The sequence below is a fragment of the Castor canadensis genome, chromosome 8 (assembly GCF_047511655.1).
Source record: "Castor canadensis chromosome 8, mCasCan1.hap1v2, whole genome shotgun sequence".
Classification (NCBI taxonomy): Eukaryota; Metazoa; Chordata; class Mammalia; order Rodentia; family Castoridae; genus Castor; species Castor canadensis.
The window spans coordinates 20,533,633-20,555,062 of NC_133393.1; the positions used below are offsets into that span (position 1 = coordinate 20,533,633).

The window sequence follows — 21,430 nt, forward strand, 5'->3', positions numbered from 1 at the left end:
CTGGGTTCAGATGTTAGAAATGCTAAGGAGCCTCCCTTTCCAGCCACTGGTGCCGCACTCCCAGCCCCAGCAGAGTCTGGGTTGAGGGGGCAACCACATGACAGAACTGCATGTTTCACTGCTCATTGCAGAAGTTAAATTCCATGAAAGTAGAGCCTATGCTAGCCTTGTTCCATGTGATACCCCAAGTGCCTAAGTTGTGCATGGCAAATTGTGAGCACTCTAGAGATAATTGACATTGTGTGACCACCAGTTCTGGGGTGTGGACAATATCTACAGCACCTGAACAAAGGAACCTTCTGGAAGGCAAGGGGAGGTAGGCACATAACCCTGAATACAGCTCTGCTCTGAGGGCAAAAGGGACACAGATACTGCCTTTCCTCTGGACCACAACAGAGACAGCAGGCCTCAAAGCATCCACATGCCCCCAGCACTACCCCTGATAAAGACCACCTGTCCCAGCCATCTGGTTTTGGTCACTCTAGGCCAGATCCAACCCCAACCCCCATCCCAGGAAGCCTGGCCAGATAGCCAGAAGAAGCCGCCTTTTTCTCCTCCTTTCCCCTCCTACTTGGGTTGCAATGATAATGAGCTCATTCACTGCTTTTTCCAAAGAAATGAGAAGAGGACCTTTTGTACTAGACCTTGAATGTTTTTTCCTCTAAGTGCAAGTAAGAAGCCTGGGTCTGACAATCAGAAAAACAACTCTCCAGTCAGCCTCCAGCTGGCAGACAAAAAGGTACAGCTGACACCCAGCAGAAGAGCATAGGGTGAATGCTTTCTCTCCCCTTGCAGCCAAGAGCTCAGCAGGTATTTTCCTCCAGCCATAGAAATGACCACAGGCTCAGACACCAGACTGCCTGTTAACGGAGACTGAAATCTCCATCCCTAAGCTCAGCAAAAGCACAGGAAAACACAACAGCCCTGGAGTAAACTGGGGTGTTTTTCTACTTTGGGCTCCAGCAGTGCAGAGCCAGCCCAGAGCACTGTCCCCTGAAGAAAATGGCTACTCCCAGACATCACTTTCTTTGGCCCTGACCATTTCAGGTGAGTGTATTCACCCTGAAAAGCTTTGGATTTAAGTGTATAAACACAGGGGAAGATACGCCTCCTATTGCAGAGCTCTGTGGATTCAAAGATATCATGTACACAGAGATCTAGCTGAAGGGATGGCTCACAGTAGATGCCCAATAAAAATTAGTTTCCTTTCCACACCCCTCTGTTGTCAACTGAGGCTCCAGTTCAGTAAAGCCTGAATTTTAAGTTTAAAAAATATTTTTACTTATATTTATTATTCAAAATTCAAAAGATATAAAAAGTTACTTAGAGAACAATCTCCCTCCTATCCCTGCCTCCCAGTTGCTGGTTCTTCTGAGGCAATTGATGTAACTCGTTTGTCACTGATCCTGTTCGATCATTTCTACTCAAACAGAGGTGAGCATAGGAGCACATGCCACACCCCTTCATACTAACAGAGATATCCCACATGTGTAATTCAGTGTCCTGCTTTTTCCACTGAATAATATGTATCTTAGCGTTCTTTTCATAGTTCATAAAGAACATATTTTTGAATGGATGAGCTACAATATCAGGGTATGGCAATATGATAGTTTATTTAACCTGTTCTCTGACAGATATGTGGTTACTTTCCAGTCTTTTCTCATCCTAAACAGTGCTATGATGAATACTGTTCTACATATATCTTTGTACACATGTGCAAGTAGATCTGCAGGGTAACTCTTTGTATATTTCTTGAGGTTCCCCCAGGCACAGCACCGTACAAGGCAGTAGCAGATCAGATGATCCCATCTCCCACTCTGTGGCCAATTTTTCTAAAGGTCTTCCAAAAACAGGGTCCTTACTAACTCATCTTGTCAGTTCACCCTATTTGTACAAAGTGCCTTTTCACAGGTTTAACCCTCTCCTGTAACTTCAGCACAGTGGTGCCTGTATTCCCTGGAACACCTTTTGCACTGGAAAGTCTTAGGAATACTCAAAGACAGTTCTTCTCTTCTAGGCCAAGCTGCTCCCTGAAGTGCACAGTCCATTCTGGTGCTACACACCAGGGCAAGTTCTCAAAGCCTGGGCTACTTGATGAGGTAACACAAGCCTCTGAGCTGGGCAAAGCAGCTACTCAATAAATATCTGCTCATTTTCCTTCTTTGTCCTTTCCTATAGCATCTATGGGGGAAAAAAAAAGTACAGTGCTTAAGCTGAAGAGTCTTCTTTCTACATGGGGTGGGGGGAGGGAGCATGGGCCTTATTCCTAGAATGGTTCCACCAATCTTTGGGTCCCTCCTCCAAGTTAAAGTGGGTTTATGTGGCAGAATTACTGTAAGCACCTTGAGGGTTGGAGTCATGTATATTTCCTTTGCCATTTCACCCCCTGGTGAATCAGCAGTCTATTGAATGAATGAATGAGTGAATGAACAAACGAATGTGTAATGCACACTTATGTTGATCCAGCAATGAACAAGCTGTTTTCCTATAGCCATGCAGAATACCAAGCTTAGATAGGGCTGATAGGAAAGAGTTACACCAAGATTTCCTTTGAATTTATTCAAAATCAAGTCATCTACATTATGTATTCATTATCATCATAATCACATAAATACCCAAAGTGGCCTGTCCAATCATCCTCCCTTGGCTGCACAATTCCTCAGATTTTGCCAGAGAGCTGTTTGAAATCAGAGTGAGCAGAAGTAAATACCCTGCTGCCTCTGTGCCCTGCTTCTTTCTCTTGCCTCTAGAGTTGCCCACATACCCTGACAAAGGCCAGCTCAGCCTAGTTTCTATAGCCTACTTTTCAGTGGCTATGTGGGGAGCTCCAGACTGCAGACTAGCTGGAAAATGCTAGCTGGTTTTACAGTTCTGTAAACCACCATAGCAAGGTTAAGCTGAGAAGATTATAGTTTACATAAGAACTGAGGGTATTCGATAGTCTATTGGCAGTTTGTAATCCAGGACCCTTTTCTTAGCAAATGGAACCTTCCAAGGCAGAAGCTTCCAAATGGAGGGGTCCTATGTAGGCTGTCTGGGCCATGAGCCTGCTGAAGCCCTCAGGCTGGACTGTGGAGACTTGTGAATGCTGAAGCTCATCTCTTCCTGTCTCATTTCATGGTCCAGAACCAGAGAAAGAGATGATGACTACTTTAGTCTACAAAAGAAGAGTAAGCATCCAGACAGAGGACACCATTCTTATCTGCATACTTCATGTAGTTTAACCATTCAGGTAGAACTGAGAAATAATCTGATTAGGCTGCCTTCCCAGAAACATCTGCCTCTTGGGAAGAGAGGAGGCAGGTGGAATGCAATGGAAGGGCATAGTATACTGCTCCCTGCTTTTTCTGTTTTTTGAATAAGTGACATTTTAGAGAAATAACCATGCTTTAATACTGCACTTCTTATGAACTATGACTGAAAACATGTATTTGTGCTGGTTAAGATAAGGCCCTAAAAATTATCACAGTGATGAACCCTTATATTAAAAATTGCTTGGAAATGTTCCATCTTCTGAAATTATTCAGGATGATTCTGTTTAGATTTTTTCTCCTACCAGGGCTATATATAACATAGTCTTCATATAGCTGGAAACAAAAGTAAAACAAACACTAGAGATACCGTTGCTCAGGCCATCTGACAACTGCTTGCAGAGCAGACAGGATCCTGGTAGCCTTCAAACTGGCCATGGCAGTGAAGCCTCCTCATTCCCCACCACTATCACCAGGCTGCTGGGTCACTTGGATGGTGCTAGGCCTTTCAAATGAATATTGGGAATATGGAAGTGGGGGACAAAAACTTCCCCAAGTTTTAATGAGTCTTCTGTGTGCCAGGAAGTGTGCGAGACATAGGCAGTCCGTGCAGCTTGGCTTCAAGATTTGTGGGAACATCTCTTTGAGGAGGTGATACAAGTTACAAGCCATGGCTGTGTTCAGGGGCTCTCATTCAGTAACAAGTATCAGGATAGCAAAAAACCAGTCTAATCTTTATGCAAATATCACAGGTGATTGATGTTTTAGTAATTCACCAGCAACTGAGTTGACTCCTGATACCTTGCAAACCCTGTTCTGCTGCCCAGGGAGCTATCAGCACCCTAAACTCTCTGGCCAGCTGGAAAACACTCACCGTTCTCCTTGGGTCTGTCCCACAGAGCTGGAGACACTTACTTCTCCTTCTCCACTCAGCACTTATCAGCAGAAACATACTGCTTTGCATGTTGCTTACCAATTTGTGGTTTTGATGGTACACTCCAGGGACACTACAGAACCATTAAGGGTGAGGTTCTCCCCCATTTCATACAGTTTTTCTTTAAATCCCACCTTGTGACTTGTATAGAGGTGGCATCTTGGAGGTGTTTGATGACAAACAGTGACAGCTACCATCTGTTAAATGCTCTTGCCAAGCTGGTCACCAATACACTAGTCATTCATAGACTAGAAGAGAAAGGGGAAAGGCAACCAACACTCACTTCTAGACCAGTCTGGATTCTCTAGCTCTCCTTCCCTCCTTATTTGTAAACCCCAGCAATTCCCAGCGGTCCTCTCGACTATCCTGCCTAGCCTCAGTTCACTGCCAAGAGACACATCATCCCACTTCCTGGTGAGGAAGCTGAAGCTCCTCTCTACGGCAGACTCAACACCTGCCTACTGGTGGCACTCTTCTCACTTCTGTTAAATGCACTGGCAGCCAAGACTCTGCTGCTGGGCACTAAGTGGCAGGCCCTCCACTCTGGCCACTAAGTGGCAGGCCCTCCACTCTGGCCACATGGCCTTGCTTGGGCAGTGCTCCCCAGCTCAGGAGCATATGGCTGAGGAACTGAACCTTAACATGCTCACCCCACCCCATCACAGGACTGCACAGTCTATGTGCGGGGAGACCCCTAAAGATGCTGACAGCTGCACTCCCAGTGTAGCAGCCATGTAAGAATTCATCACCATCTCTGTCTCCTGCGAGCAACACACAGGCTCTCAGCCTAGACTACGCTTTGATTCCACAACTGAAAAAGGGTCACTGACCAGGGGCTGGGTTATTTTTTTCCTTCCCGTCTCAGGCTGAATTGCACAAGGCCTTGGGAAAGACAAAGATGGATTGAAGTAAATTATTTGTCCTGATTTTCTAACCTTGTCAAATACTCTTAGAAGAGGGAGGCAGGACAGGGTTGGGGAGGGGGAAGAGATGCATGGTGGGGGATGAATAAATCTCTGCCAGTGGACTCAGGGCTGTCTGTCCGCCTCAGCAGGTGAAACTGGCAGCTCCACTAATAATGAGTAGCTTCTCCACTGGGCAGGCTGCTAGTCTCAGCCTAATTTCTCACAGCACAAAAGGGCACTCAGATTGTTACCATATTTATTGTTGTATTCTACCACTCTAATCCTCTTTCCCTTGTTACCTTCCTTCTCAATGGCTAAGAGATGACTGAGAAGTTTGGTTTTGTTTCAGAAGTACTTTGTCCTTTCCTGACAAACGCCTACCATCCTGCTTGCACCAGGCTCAGTGGTAGAGAGAGGAAGGCCAATGGTATTCTGGCTTCCTGACCCTACTTTCTTCACCCCTTGGGCCCACACCATTTGGATTGCTAATTCTGGCTCTTGTTCTCCCAGAGCATCTCCTAACCCACAACTACCAGCTAGCCCTTTCCCAACCCCAAGTCGGGGCTTAAGGCCCAACCTGCAGCTTAACAGAAAGGAAATACATGAATAACATGACAGGAACATGACAGAAAGAAAACACATGACAATACTGGTAATACAGCATTGCCGAATGACCTTCTCATACAAGAACAGCCTACTCTAAAAGCAATCTTTTAACTCAAAAGCCCAAGAAACTGCTGAAAGAAAAGTTAGGAGCCCTACATCCCAATTAACTTTATTACTGTTTGCCACCTAACTCTCTGTTATATGCCAGGTACTGACTTTCTTAAGTAGGACAAGAATCTAAAAGATTAATGAGGATTATGCATTTGGGTTCTGGTCTAATTTACACAATCCTTTTCCATCCTGGAGCAGGCTGAGTTTTTGGCACAGGTGGGAGGGGCAAGGAGATGTACACAGACCTAGGCAAAATGCAATTATCTGGTCTACTGGGTAACCTGCTTCTTGGCCCTTCTTGTACTACCACTGACCTCCAAGCAACCTTCACTGGGTCCAGTTCTTTTACAATCTCAATCTCATGACAGAGCACTACACTTGGTCTAGCTATGGATAAAACCAGCCAGAGAAACCACCCAAGTTTTCACACAGACTTGATTTCCTGAGCACTGCAGTCATTAGCTCCTCAGGTGCCACAGGGGAGCACCAAATTATATATACTTTAGATGTGAAAAATTAATATATGTACAAATACACCACCAGAATCCATTAGCTGCCTTGAGATTTTCTTGCCACTCCTAATTATCTCTGAACCTGTGAAATAGAAGTTGGTGAAATGAAATTGACAGACTCCCCAAACTCCATTTTAAGGCACTAAGGTCTTTCAGAAAATAAAGAAAGGAGCACATACTGCATTGGTTTCATCTACATGGAGTAGCAGAACAGGCAAAACTAGTCGACAGTGGAAAAAAAATCAGAAGAGTGGGTGCCAGAGAAGCAGCACAGGGTAAGGCTGGTAAGGACTCACCAGGAAGGGCATGAGGTGACTTTCTAGGGTGACAGTAACGTTCTACATTTGGATGGAATTTGGGGTTATACAAATGCATGCATTTGTCAAAACTCATGGAAAGACAGCTACAATTTATGCATCCACTCAGTACAAAATTTACCCCTCTCCCACCTCCCCAAACTATAGTATGCAAGTACTGAATTCTAGTTAATGATATACACTTTCAAGTGTTTAGAGGGGAAATGTACCCACACCTGCAACTTACCTTGAAATGAACCAAAAAATCTCTAAGTGGACTAAGGAATGGATGAAATAAAGCAAGCATAGTAAAATGCAATTAGAGAGTCTAGGATCGATATGGATATAGGCACTCACTATTCAAGTCTTTTAACTGTCTATAGTTCAAAATTTCTCAGAGAATACTGGAAAAAAATCTTTTAGAAAATAACAAATGCTAAGATCAGTATTAGTTTGAGTTTCACCCATAAGGGACTCTTTTGCTCAACATGCTAGTAAGCAAAGATTTGCCCTCACAGGCAAAGAAAACAAAGAGAAAGGAATGTGAGAAGGCTGACCTCCCCATTCCTTCCTGGGTAAGGCTTTCCTGCAGCTCCCATGTTGTGGTGTGGCTTTCTCTATTCTGGAACCAAGCCAGCCTCAGTCTTGGCAGTATGAAAATTATCAATTATCAATGTTCCCAAGGATGAGTACACCCTGGAAAAATGGTTCCTATTAATCAGACTTGGAAGAAATTGACCCCCACACTGGTGAACTAGTTTAGCTTGGTAAACAGCACATCAGAATATTTAGATAGTAGAACACACCTGTACCGTCTATAATTTGAAATAAGTAAAATTAGGAAATCAGATACTCTTTTAGAAGACTGAAGAGAGACAGGTGCCGGTGGCTCACGCCTGTAGTCCTAGCTACTCAGGAGGATCAGTTCAAAGCCAGCACGGGCAAAGAGTTTTCGAGACCCTATCTTGAAAAAACCCATCACAAAAAAGGGCTGGGAGTGGCTCAAGGTGAAAGCACTGAGTTCAAACCCAATACTGGGGGGAAAAAAAAAGACTGAAGGAGTAAGAGAATGAGGTGTGGATGTGTTGAAAGCTTATTAGATTATCCCTTCTTACTTTAGGAGGCCAAATGTGCTGAAAATTGAATTCAAGTGCCTACAGCCAGGTCCCCACTTCTTTGGAAAGCACTTTTAGCTTACAGGTTCTGTCAGTGGGTTGGAGCTGAACCCAGCTCCAGATGACAGCTTGCTGGGTGATGCAGTTCCTCCTTACATCCACCCTAGCTTCCTACTCATCAGGAAGTAACGTCCATGGTATCAGTAGTTGCAGGATGTAGCCACTGCCTGGTCATTATCTTCTTAATTCATGGTGTCCAGATTACTCCAGGCATAGCTTCTGCTCTATGAAAGCTCAGGGCAAAATTTCCAACTCATCAGATTAAGGATATTGGAAAGGCAGTGTATAGGAGCAAAAAGAACAAAGGCTTTAGAATAAAAATCCTGGGTTCAAATTCTGGTTCTGCCCCTTCATTAGCTATGGGATCCTGGACAAGTCATTTAACTTTGCTGACTTTCAATTTCCTCTCTATAAAGTGTGGAAAAAATTCCTCCCTCACAGGATCATTGTTATGGGCAAGTTACTCTTCTTTTTTCATGTTTTTGTTTTGCTTTTTGAGACAGGGTCTCACTAGGCAGCCCAGGCTGGCCTCAAACGCAAGATCCTCCCACCTCAGTATGTGGAGTGCTGAGAATAGAGGCACGCATCACTATACCTAGCTATGACTTGTCTTCTTTAAGCCTTAATTTCCTCAAAAGAACGAGGGAGACACCAGTCTATGGTTGCTGGAAAGGTCAGAGACAATGTCTGCGAGCAATTTTTGGTTTCTAGACAGAGCTCTAACAAGGAGTTAATTTATTAAAACACTAGACTGAGCAAGCTGTACACTCCCTTAAAGACCCAGGTCCAGCTATAATTCATTCATTCCCTAATGACATCATCCTATAAGACAAGATTCTTGTTGCTGTAGCACAGATGGACAGCATTGTTCTTCCTCCAAAGGAGAGCTGCCTGCTCTGTTGCTGGGAGCTTTCAGTCTGGGTCATCTCCAGACCAGAAAGGTTCTAAGGAGCCTTCTAAACCAAGTCCTGAGAAAAATGCGGTTGAGCCTAATCATCATTTACTTCTCACTCTGTAACCCATATGACCAGATACCAGCCTTCTTACCCTGGAAATATCTATGGTCCTTTTAAAACCAGATGCAGGTGACTAGTCCACACAACCCTCTGCCCTTGCTCACTCAGTGTACAGAGGTCAGAGAGATTCGCACTCACGATCACAATCATCTGATTCCAAAATAAACAGAATTCTACCTAAAAACAAGTTAATCAAAACCCAAGTCCTTTTTTTTGTTTTGTTTTGTTTTTGTTTTTTGTTTTTTAAAGACAAACCAGAGGAAAAGAGCTTCCTCTGGCAGAAAATGTTTACAATGCACTGTGTGAACAATAGCTCACTTCCTGGATACTCAGTCAGAGACTGCTTCTTCACTCAGGACAAAACACTCATGTGAGGGAGGTGCCACTTTTCAAAGCAGCTCTGGGGTATGAGCCTGGAGAATCCAAAGCAACCCCAAAGTGCAGAGAGGTGAAGGCTGCAGGCTGTGGTGTGGACGGGGCATCCCACACCTAGGAGAAAGCTGGCTGCTACAGGGCAGGCAACAGGTAGTGAAGCATGCCAACGAGAAGCCACCCTGCACCTTCTAGCAGTGCAACTACAAGCCAGGTACCACTTGGTCATCCATAACATTAGTAATAACACTACCATGCAAGTCTGTTAATGACCTCTGCTTAACTGACTTGCCAATTAGCCAACTGTATGCCATTTATTCCCTTAGTGGATGACACCAAATGACACCCATATTCACTGAGACAGGCTTCTCCCAACAAACAATGGTCTGCTTCCACCCACCAAATGCTATGCTTACTTTTTGAAGTTATGATGGTTCTATATTTAGGGCTGGGGATGCAGTACGTTTTTAGCATGTACTAGGAATGAACATACCACAAAAATAAAAAGGCAAAGATAACAGAAAATTTATTTAAACATTACAAAAATGGGGTAAGTGAAAAAGCTGTTTTTGTGACAATGAAGTTGATACTTCAAAGAGACTCAATGAGATCATTTTTAAAAATGTGCTCTTGAATTAAGTGTAGTTAATTCACAAGTGTCCCCTACAGTAATTCTCAAACCACCTTCATTATCAAGTAAGTCCTATCTCCCAGAGGAAGAACCCCACTCTGTTTGATTTGTCCTAAAGTCTCTCCTCAGAGGGCTGGTGAACAACCCAGGTCACACCCAGCATACTTCCGGCCCTTCCTTCTTCTTCATGGAAGATCCTGTTTGAACAATTCCCTAAGCTTTCATTGATCACTGCCTTGGTTCAGAGCCAAGGGCCATGACTGACTGGGCCTTTCATACCTTCAGTTATAGACCACAGGCAGTAGCACTCATGGGCTCTCTGTCAACTCAGAGGTTGCCTTATACATGGCTAACTTCCAGCTTCCATTCATCCATATGGCAGGTGATGAACAGGAACTACCCTCAGCCTAGCCAGTTCCCAAACTGGGAGGACAGAGACAAGAGGTCATTAAGTTAAACTAAGGCCCTTTCCTAGGGCAGGGAGGCAAAAGTAACTGGAGTTCTATAAATCTCATAGACACATTCTAAAGCTAAAGGGTATTCAAGGTGGTCCAAAAGAAAATGCCTGAGCACAGCTCTACCTCCAACCCCATAAGGAGTATAAAAAATTATGTAATGGTATCCTTATGCCCCCCAAATGTAATTTTGGAGGAAATATTCATGGAATGACAGGCACATGGAAGACAATTCTTTTCAGGAGAGCAGAGCACAAGAGTAGAGGGTGAGAGCACTTGGGAAACCTGACCCTTGCTGGAAGCACCCTTGCATTCCTGCTGCTCCCAAGTCTCAAGCTCAAGCCTGTAGGTGTCTGCCTCCTCTGTGACTGCTCAGTCTTCACCCCATAATGCCTTCCAGGACCAGTGCACATCACCTGTGATCTTCTCTGATGTGTGTGATCTAGTAAGAGTTTCAGAGTCAGAGCAAGGCTTTGTGCTTGGTGTGTCCCTTTGGCAAAACACATAACCTATCTAAATCTCCTGTGTGAACAGGGTTGCTAGTACCCTATCACATTGCAGTAAACATTACAGTAGGGAGATGAGATGTGTTAGCAACGGTAAAACACACAGTAAACCCTCAATGAACACTGAGCCCTGCAGCAGAGGCAGCCTGACTACATACACTAAGCCAATAAATAAGGTGTGAGGCAATGGCTCCTGGTCCTCTAACACATGTGCAGGCCTCTGCAGCTTCTGCTGCACTTCCCACTGTGCTCCTACCAGTTCCTGAGTCTTGAGTAGGCTTAGCTCACACTCAGTGGGGAAATAAGCCTTCAGCATGATCACATGATTCTTAGGCAGGAATGTATTTGGAATATAGCTCTTTCTTGGAGCTGAGGTTTTTCCAAGAAGAAATGAGAGTGGGAAAGTGATGACTCCCTCAGCAAATGTGTGGCATCTTCCCTCCAAAAATTTCTCCAACTGCATCTTCGCTGTTTCACTGCCAAAGCCCTATGGTGACATCGTCCCACATTAGGCTGTACTGACCTTGATCACAAGTAACTAACTGGGTTCTTTCCTCTTGAAAGGAGAAAAATGTTTCTTAAGTACTAAACAGCCTACTTTATCATATTAATTATTTCTGTAACAGTAACAAATGGCCTGTCCATTACATCTCACGATGTAAGAAACAGGGCACACCCATCCTGAATGCCTCCTCTGCCCTGTTCCTTTGGAGACACTGCCGCTGACCTGCATCACAAGTAAGTGAATTAAGTGTTATCCTCTGACTTTTCTTTAGTTTACACCATGTCTGTCTGGACTAGACAGCATCCAGAGTGGCCAGAACTTCAGAATGGACTCCACGAAGGCCATCTGCCCTGAGGAAGGCCCTGTGATCTGTACTCAGGCTTGCTGGCAAGATGATCTGCACGGGGCAACTATGGAGCACATGCATTTTCTCAGGAACTATGGCATGCAGGGCAGGGAAAGGCAGAAAAAATAAAACCACTCCACCAGCTCCACTCTGACAGCTGTGCATTGGGAGACCCTGTGCCATCTACCCTCTGAAAGACCACCTCTGGCCTCAGCCAGATGAAGGTTCCACAGCAGCCACAGCCTGCTAGTCTCAGCTATTTTGTAAGCACTGACCACTGCCAAGGACAGTACTCTAGAGGTTTTGAGTGTATGCCTGGGAGGCAGGGACCTTCAGACAAGGAGTGGGAGCTATGACCTGAGGACCTCAACTTGAGAGAGGGAGGAACCAAGGAAAGACCTAGTTTATTAACATTGGAGCAAGATCCAAGACAACTATTAAAATTTCTCATAATTTTATAATACCCATTGTTGGCTATTTGCTGGCTTTCAGCCAACCTCTCAGTTTTGCATTTTTGTTTTATGCTGCAATAAAGACTTAAAAGGGTACTGTGTGCTTATTTCAGATACAGCAAAACTGTGGAGGGGGATTGGAAAGCTTGTTCCTTCCCCCAGACTTCTAGGGCAAGAGGAAAGAGGGAAGAAATAGTAGAAAAGGTGGCCTGAAGTCTGAGAGAGAGAAGAAAAGGGGAAAGGGGAAGCTTGCTAGGATCCCAGAGAGGCCCTGGTAAAAAGGTTAGGCGTCCCAGGCTGGGCTTCCCAGTTCTGCTAACTCGGGTACAGGAGCCTTGTCTTCCAAGATTCCACCTCTTGTAGAATCAATAATTGAACTGGTGTAAACAGAGTATGTGTTCAGGCTGAAGGAAGTGATCAACAGAACTTGTTTTTCTCAGCTCTCTAAGCCGGCTGTGTGCCTGTGCACATGTATGCAGCAAAACTCAAATACACAACTCTGCAGATGAAAATAAACAGGATGGCTTTAGTCAAAACTGTGACGCACAAAACTTCTAACCCCTTCTTTTTTTTTTTTTTTTTTTTTCAAACTCTGCTCCCAGAAGTGGGAATAAGCTAGAACAGTTTGTATGGGGACCAAGAAATTCAGCCCTTGGGGCTTGGGCTCTCCCCTCCATATCAGTGAAAGCAAAGGATAGAAGGCGAGGCCACAGGAGGCAGGGGCTGCAGGTTCAGTGAGCAGGACCTGATGAATCTCTCAGTGTAGCAGGTGAGCAAATAAAAGCTCAGTAAGGCTAAGTAATATAAAAAAAATTAATCAGGCAGTACAGGGGCTAAACCTTGTTCTTGCCTTCTGCCAGATACCCCACTGATTTTGAGACCAGGAAATAGCAGAATATGGAGCAGCGATTGGTGAAGATACATGCCATGGACTGAGCTGTATCTAAGATGTAATTAGGATGAGATGGGCCCTCATGATGGGCTTGATGGCTCTCCAAGAGGAGTAGAGATTCTCGACATGTGAGGACTTGGTGAGAGGCAGAGGGTCCTCACCAGGGGCTGGCCCTCTGATCTTGGACTTCCCAACTTCCTGAACTGTGAGGAATGAGTGTGTATTGTCTAAACCACCCAACTGATGGAATTTTGTTACAGATGCCTAAGAAGACTAATATCACACTTAAGCCTCCAGAAGGCTGAGGACAAAAATGAGCTTTCTCATACTTCGATCTCCACATCCCTAGGCAGAAATGCCTTTTTCAGGTGGCTTCCATGCAGAGCACTGTACATTCAACAGGCAAACACAGGGCTGTAATACTAAACTCAGTAAGACTGGAGCTGTGTTTCCCAATCCCTCTACAACTGGGAGGAATGGGAATGTTACAAGGTTGTCAACTTTTCATCATGGCAAATAAGGACTTAAAAACTGACCTGAGGGGTGGCATGAGGGAGACCTTTGTAGTGAAAGGATAGTGCTGCTTCCTGACTGTGTTGGTAAGCACAGGAACCTACACACACTAGCATGGATAAAACTGCTGAAGCATGAACATGTTAGAACTGTATTAATGGCAATTTTCTGGTTTCCATATAGTATTAAAATTATGTGTTATATTGCCTGGGGAACTGAACTGGAGAAGGGGTACTAAACAAAGGAAGGCTTGGTACTATTTCTGTACCTCTGAATCTACGATTATTTCAAATTAAAAAATTTTAATGAAGGAAGTAAAAAAATTTAAAAGTTAACAAGACAACTCTCATTTTATAAAAGAAAAGGACAACTGGAGTACAAAAAATGAAAAGGGGAGATACAATCAGAAACAAACAGCTGGCGGCCACCACAGCGCCAACATGACCTCCTTGTCCCTGATTTTCCTCCTTTTTCTGTGGAACAGGCGCACTGTGGAGGACAACCTTAGTAAGAACACGAGCCTCCATCCACCATTCTTACCAGTCTGGCAGGCAAGCAATATGCAGTGCACCCACCCCAAGGGCAGCCTGGCACAAAGCTCCCTTTCTTCCCAAGCTGGGTGGTGTCTGATTGTTCTCTACAGCCTGGTCAGACCAGAAAACAAAAGTGGGACAGGATTAACAGTGTGGGTTGGGGCTGGGGGACAAGGTCCTGTAGGGCTTTCCTGGCAAGAAATATAAGTTTCTATTCTGCTTTCTACTACTCTTACCAGTGCCCAAACCCCACATTCCTTCCCTCTCCACCAGAAAAGACAGACCTGATGTCAGCCATTTTCAAGGCCCAGTTTTTTTTCACTTACTCCACTCCCCTACCCTCCTGGGTCCAGAGTCTATTCTTTCCACCACCCTCATCCTTAGTAGCTGCTTTTAACCTGAGTGTGGCCTGCTTCCTACCTCCAGAACCAGGTCCCCTGGAACAAGCCCTTCCTTTGCCAAGAGGGATAGTGATGGAGCTCCTCTAAGACCTCCTGGGGGTGCACACAGAACAGCAGAGTTACCTTGGCCTGGGATCACTGATGGGAGGACCACTGATGTTCTGGGAAGCTCTCACGTCAGTCATGCACTCAGCACTTCTGAGCCCTCCAACCTGCCATTTTCCAACTGTAAGCTACTGTGCTATCTAGGGTCCTGTGAAGTCCCCAGAGTCTTCTAGGCCTGTACACTGGGTGTTATGGAAGTGCCAGGGGATTTGTGTCTTGTTCCTGCTCCCACTAGGGAAATGCAGGCTCTACCCTGTTCCCAGGACTTCCAAATTAGGAACTCTGAAACACAGTCTGACCACACCTAGCTCCTCAGCCTAGCCCTGGGACCTAAGGGGTCACCTGTGTGATAACAAGCCCTTCACTAGTTTCTTTTCTTTCTCACCCCTCTGCTCTCTTACTAGTGCTTCTTGGGGTCACCTCCCAAGTAAGCTACTGGCATTTAAGTCCTGCTTTTGAGGGAACTCAACCCAGGACAGGTGGTCATAGGGAACCCCAACAATTAGGAAACAAGAGCCAGAGTTTCGAACGTGGGTGACTTTGTGGGTGTGTGAAGGATATAATGAGGGAAATCACCAATAGTATAGCCACTAGCAGATACTTGAAAACTAATAGGAGAAAAACAATAAAAACTTGATTTGCTTGGGTAATGCTCATTACAGCCATTTATATGAACTGCCTTTCATTTGCTTAATTACCACTGGCACAGTAACAGCCACGTATATATTAAATGTGTCGGATAAAACACGCATTACATTTTACTTGATTACTAGAGTTATGGAACCCCATGACTGGCCCTTCTTCTTCCTCCTCCTTTTTTTCTCCTCCCTCCCTCTCATCTCTCCCCCTCCCCCTCCTCCTTTTTCTTCTTCTTAGTAGTCGTAGTAGTAATATTTGCAACTCAGGGCCTCACACTTGCTAGGCAGGCACTCTACCACTTGAGCCACTCCACCAGCCCCCTTGTTTGTGTTGCATTTTTTTGAGATAGGGTCTCTTGAACTATTTGCCCAGGGCTGGCTTTGAACCACAACTCTCCTGCTCTCTGCCTCTCAAGTAGCTAGGATTACAGGCATGAGCCACTGGCGCCCGGCCTACACCTGGTTCTTGAGTGTCTGAACTGGGAGCTCAGATTGCATAGTCAGTCAGCTTGTCTTACTACCAGCGGAAATACAGTGAGGACTTAGCTGTTAAAGCAGTGCTTCTCAAACTTTTGCATTCAGGAGAATCACCTAGAGAGTTTGTCAAAACACTGACTGCTGTCCCAGCCAGAGTTTCTAATTTGGAAGTTCTGGAAGCAGGGTAGAACCTGAATTACTCACATGCTCCCAGGTGGAGCTGATGATACTGGTCTGTAATTGCTCTGAGAACCACTGCTTGCAAGGACAAAGAGCAAGTCAGAACCACAGGGTTAAACTTGCCAGTTGGCACTGGCAACGATGAAAGGTGACCAGTCTGTGTACTGTTTCAAGAAAACAGGTGGAATCTTCTAACACTCTACATCAGCTACTGAACCCAAATCAGATTTGGTACATTGACAGTTTATACCAAAAAAGGTAAAATTAACTGTTACTCAAACAAATCCCAGGAGACCTGGGTTTACTCATTTACTCAACAAGCCAGTATCAAGTGCCCCATCAGTGCCAAAGATGTTGCTAAGCAACAGAGATTTGGGCACTGTGGAAGGTCATGTGCAACTGAGTAGGTCACATCCTCTAAAGGCCTCAGCTTTAAAAACCTGTCTAGAGATAAATCCTACTGAGGGATCCTTCTAGCTCTGGTGTTTTACAAAGGAAAACAAAGGAATGTCCCACCTCAAGGAAAAAAATACCTTGTCTAGCCATCTGGGCAGCAGGGTGTAAAATGTAGGTGCTTTCTTGCTCTGACAAGCCAGTAAGTGACAGGACAGGTGAAACCCTGGCAGCAGTCTTGGCCCTGAGACCCTTCTGGCTGGCTAGAGTCCAAAATGTTTCAACTTAATGAATGTCCCAATTAAAGGCCTTACCAAGGTAAGTTAGTACTCCACCCAATACCAGTCGGAAAACACAAAAGCATCCAGCATAAAATCCATGTGCCTAATTGGCACTCCCCTGATACATTATGACATTTAATCACTCCAGCTGCTGAAGGGAAAACTAGAGCTGCTCACTAGAATTAAGGATGCTATGATAACCTCCTCAACTGGGGTTTTAAATGAATCTTGTGCTAACAGCCTTCCTGCTCTGAATGCAAACCAGGAGGCAAGTGGAGAGAGGCGGGGCAGCCACCTGTGAAGGACATTGCTGATGACTCTGCTCTGTATTTCTCTGAGGCCTGGATTCTGAATGAAGCGGCAAGCATCGACCTTCTGGGCTTGATGGGGAACCTGCTGGAAACATTCTTCTTTTATTCTGTTTTATAGACAGACAAACCAATATCCAGGGATGACCAGCAAATCAACTGTAAAACTGATTTCTGACAGACTCAGTATGGCAACTGCGGGTCAGTATGCAGCAGGTGTGAGGTAGAAAATAACTGTTAAAGCAAGCATCTACATTAAGACCTGAAATCAATGTGGCATTAATACTAAATGGACAAAAGCAGAGTTTGGCAATGGCAGTACAAGGCAGGTACCAAGGGCCTGGGGCACACTGACAACTCAACAGCAAGTCAACACAAATAAAAAGAAATGTTATATATATATACATGTAATATATATACATATGGTCTTTTATATATAAACAAGGCATTTCCTCAGCCTTATATAAAGCATAAGTAAAGGCATATCTAGAAAATTATTTTTGTTGACCTAATACATAAAACGTAAGTAAAAACAGTGAAGCATCTAGGCAAGCCCTAGTCCCTACTTGCAATCAGAGAGCAGCTCTGACACCCTCCTTATATGGAATTCAGGAGCCCTCCCTAAGAAGGAACTGTGCCCTCCACCCCCTATGCCCAGCAACTACCACAGTGCCCGACACATAGTTGGCAGCTGATAAATACCTGCTGAAAAGTAAAGGGCTCAGTCCCAGCTTGGTCAGCTACGGGCAGTGTGGCTGAGAACAAGGCTCCTGGGAGGCCAGCCAGCACCTTTTTGCTTGTTACTCAGGGTGAGACTGTTCCTAAGCCAACCTGTTCCAACTACTCACAGAGGAACCAGTCCCATGGGCTTCCTGCCGCCAATGTCAACTGAGTTGCTTGCTTCATTTGCTGTAAAATACCACCTTAAAATGCAGTGTCTATGCTCTAGCTCACAACGCCAGGATTTGGGCTCAAGACTGGGCTTAATTTATCTGGCTTTCTGTGATGTCACAAGGGTCAATCCACAGTTTAGACTTCAGCTCTTTAGACTCACTTTTGTAAATTTGTAAATTTGATTGCCTCTAACCAAGCTCACTTCAGATTTATGGACTCAGTTTCCTTATTACATAAAATTTATCAAATGATAAAATGATATTGGCCCAAGTCATACAGCCTACCAAAGCTTGGGAATGTATTTTAGTCAGTACAACTAAGAGGTATTGTATAAAATAAAGCAAACAAAGCACAAAGCACAAATTTGATCAGGGTCCATATGATCCCAAAACAGAGAGGAAGCTGGGTTTGGATTCAGGAATCTTACCATTTATTTGTTTCAGATACTCTGACTACTGTCAACAAGTAACCTGTAGACCTGTCTGCCCTCCTGATGCCACTTTGTGTGTCCCCAAGAAACAAGATTGGATGGGGCAAGCCCACAGCATGGAACTGATGGACCATTTGCTTTCCAAGTCTGTCTCAGGTTTGACTCGAGAGAGAAAAACACACATCCAAAGACAAAAGAACCAAACTACTCATGGTGATGTAAAATAGAAAACCACCACCAACAGTTGATACACAATATGCAGTGGACCACCAGCAGTGACATTACACACACACACACACACACACACACACACACACGCACACTTGTTCCAAGGAAAAGGAAAAGGAAAACTAAAACTAAATGGTAAAAGAAATATCAAGGTAGTAAATTAATTCACCTATAAGAAACTCAATGGCAGACAACTTTACGATCAAGAGTAAACCATAAAAGCCAGTCAGAGTGGCTCATGCCTGCAATCTTAGCTACTTGGGGGGCAGAGATCAGGAGGATGGAAGTTCAAGACAAACCTGTGCAAAAAGTTAGCGAGACCCCATTTCAATCAATAAGCTGGTATGAACCTGTCATCCCAGTTATGCAGGAGGCATAAATAGGAGGACTGCAGTCTAGACAAAAACACAAGACCAAATCTGAAAAATAACTAAAGCAAAAAGGGCTTGGGGGCCTGGCTCAAGTGGTAGAGAATCTGTTTAGCAAGCATGAGGCAAACCCCAGTATTGACAAAAAGAAAAAAAAAAAAAGTAAATCAGGAAAGTAACCTTTAACAGTATGTTCTCACAATGTCACATAAGCAAACAAAAAGCCCAGCAACAGAGAATGCTCAGTACACATTGCTTTGTGGACCAAAGAACTATGGCTTCAATAAGTACCTTAGTAGAGCTCTTGCCCAGGTAAGGGCCCTGAAGCTGCCACCAAATAGGCTGCATGTCCAGCCTGCTCATGCCTACCTGGGTAAGTGGACGCCTTCCAGAGCACAGAGACTAATGCATCTCTGCATGAGAACCAATAGACTTGTTCTTCATTCATCAGTCTCTGCTTCTATCTTAGGGGCTGGGAGATTTTACAATGAAATAAATCTTTGTCGACACTGAAACAAATGTATCCATCACTATGTCCCAAGCCTTAGAAACTGGCAGTTCTTGAGTTGTTGCCCAGGAAGAAAAAAGGCCAAATCAAATCGAACCTTCAGGAAGAATTTAGCACAGAAGAAATGTTACTTGAGCAGGAGCACAGCCAGGTCTCTGGGATAACACCCCACCTGGGGAGGCTTATCAAAGGCCTGATTTCTGGATCAGCAGCAATAGTTTAGATTTTTAACAAATAGGCTTTGGGAAATTTCTTCTTAATCAAATCATCCCACCAGCACCACATATGTCAGAGAGGCTGGCTCTGCTTGACTGAGTAAAATACAAAGCTGGTAAATGGCTTCAAACCTGTGGAGCCAGCAGAGGATCTGTTTAGCTGTGCATTTGCTCTACCATGCCAAGTCCTCTGGGGACCAATGAGGATCAGTGGAGACCTGGGCAGTGGCAATGTTTTTCTGAAATACACTGCATCTCCGTGTCTCTTTTCTCTTTTCAATCTAACTTCAAAGATTAGGGGCCAAGAGCCTGCCAAACCTATTTCTATTCCTGACTTACAGATAGAGTATTTAAAAGAGGAAAGGATTGTAATACCCACTGTGACAGTATCAAGGGGGCTCCAATTTTCCCATTCTTTAGAAATATTAACTATTTTATTTATGGGGGGCAGGGCAAGCAGAGAATAGAGTTAGCTCAAAACTTACATTGATATTTAAATGTTAAGTTCAACCTCCTTTCTTCAAAGTTTCAACTTTAGAAGATGGGACAGGGGAGTAACTCTGTTAGAAAAATCCATAAAACACTAGCAATACACCTCCCCTGAAATTTGTACATTTCTGTGCTCCCACCTGTGAACCAAGCTGTTCTCAATATTCTTTAGAATCCCTCAGTTGTGATATAAAAGGGCTATTGCTTATTACAGAGAATGAAAAACATAATTCAAATTCCAAGGGTGAGTCAAAAAAGAGGAACTTACTTTTTATATCTCCCTCAAAAAGAAAAAGAAAGAAACCTATCTAGGCCCACTTGTGGCAAGGCCTTCCGCAGTCCAAACCTGAAGATCTTTAAAGGCACCATGACATTTTAAGGACGAAAGTTACCCAACATCCTTCTGAGGTTCTTAATCACTCCCTGCCTGGCATTTTTTAAATACCCAGTGTGGCCTGAGAGCCTAAGGACTTGTAAAAATGACCTGTGATTACTACCTTTGAGAGGGCTCTAATCTGACCAGGGAGACAGGCCTTGCACACATAAATAAGATCAGCAATGCACAGAGTACCAAATCAGTGCCTGGGGAGAAAGCAGCCAAAGCAAAGGCTGCCATCTCATGACAGCAGGAAGGGCAGGTTTTATGGTAGGAGACCTCATATGGAATGGGCCCAGCCTCTCACTGTTTCCCCTCTGAGTCTCCTCCCCCACAATGACCACACCTGACTTCTCAGAAACCTTGAAGCTGTCAATCCACAAAGAACCTCCCCACCCCCACCTTTCAGATACCTGGCTCCCTTTCTTCAATGGGAATGTTGTAATAATATTTTTGTATGAACTTGTTTAATATCTGTCTTTCCTGTTGTCGCTAAGTCCCTCAATAGCTGAGTGTTCACTGGGCACCATGGCTCATCTCTGTGATCCCAGCTGCTCAGGGGTTGGAGATTAGGAGGACAGTTTCAAGGACAATCCCAGCAAAGAGTTTGAGACCCCATCTCCACAAATAAGTGGAGCATGGTGGTTTATGCCCATAGTCCCAGCTGCATGGGAAGACATATATAGAAGGATCATGGTCCAAACCAACTCGAGACCGTACCTGAAAAATAACCTAAAAAAGCAAAAGGGACTGAGAGTGTGGCTCAAGTGGTAGTGTATGCCTAGCAAGCACAAGATCCTGAGTTCAAACCCCAGTACCACAAAAATAAAATAAAATGAATGAATACATACAGACATACATACATAAATGGGACCGAATGATAGAGTGAGCCTTTAAGGAAGGGTCAATTTCAAGAAAAAGAAATGGAGAAAGGCATCCGATAAGGGAAAAGGTGTAAGCCAGAGTGCAGAGAAATATGGAATAAAGGAATTGACCAGAGCCAGAAAATAGGGCACAAGATGAGAGAAAGCCTACACCACAGGGTTTATCTCAAGAGGAAATAAACACATTTTCCAGCCATATTAAAAAAAATTACTAGGGCATAAAAATTCCATTTCCATAGTTGGC

The 21,430-nt window shown here is 44.4% G+C and overlaps 1 protein-coding gene across 7 annotated transcripts in view; it reads right to left on the reverse strand.

Moving 5' to 3' along the window:
- The window catches only part of Anks1a (ankyrin repeat and sterile alpha motif domain containing 1A), a 161,071-nt gene that overhangs the window by 31,233 nt on the left and 108,408 nt on the right, over positions 1-21,430 (reverse strand). The gene's annotated exons all lie outside the window — the stretch shown is intronic.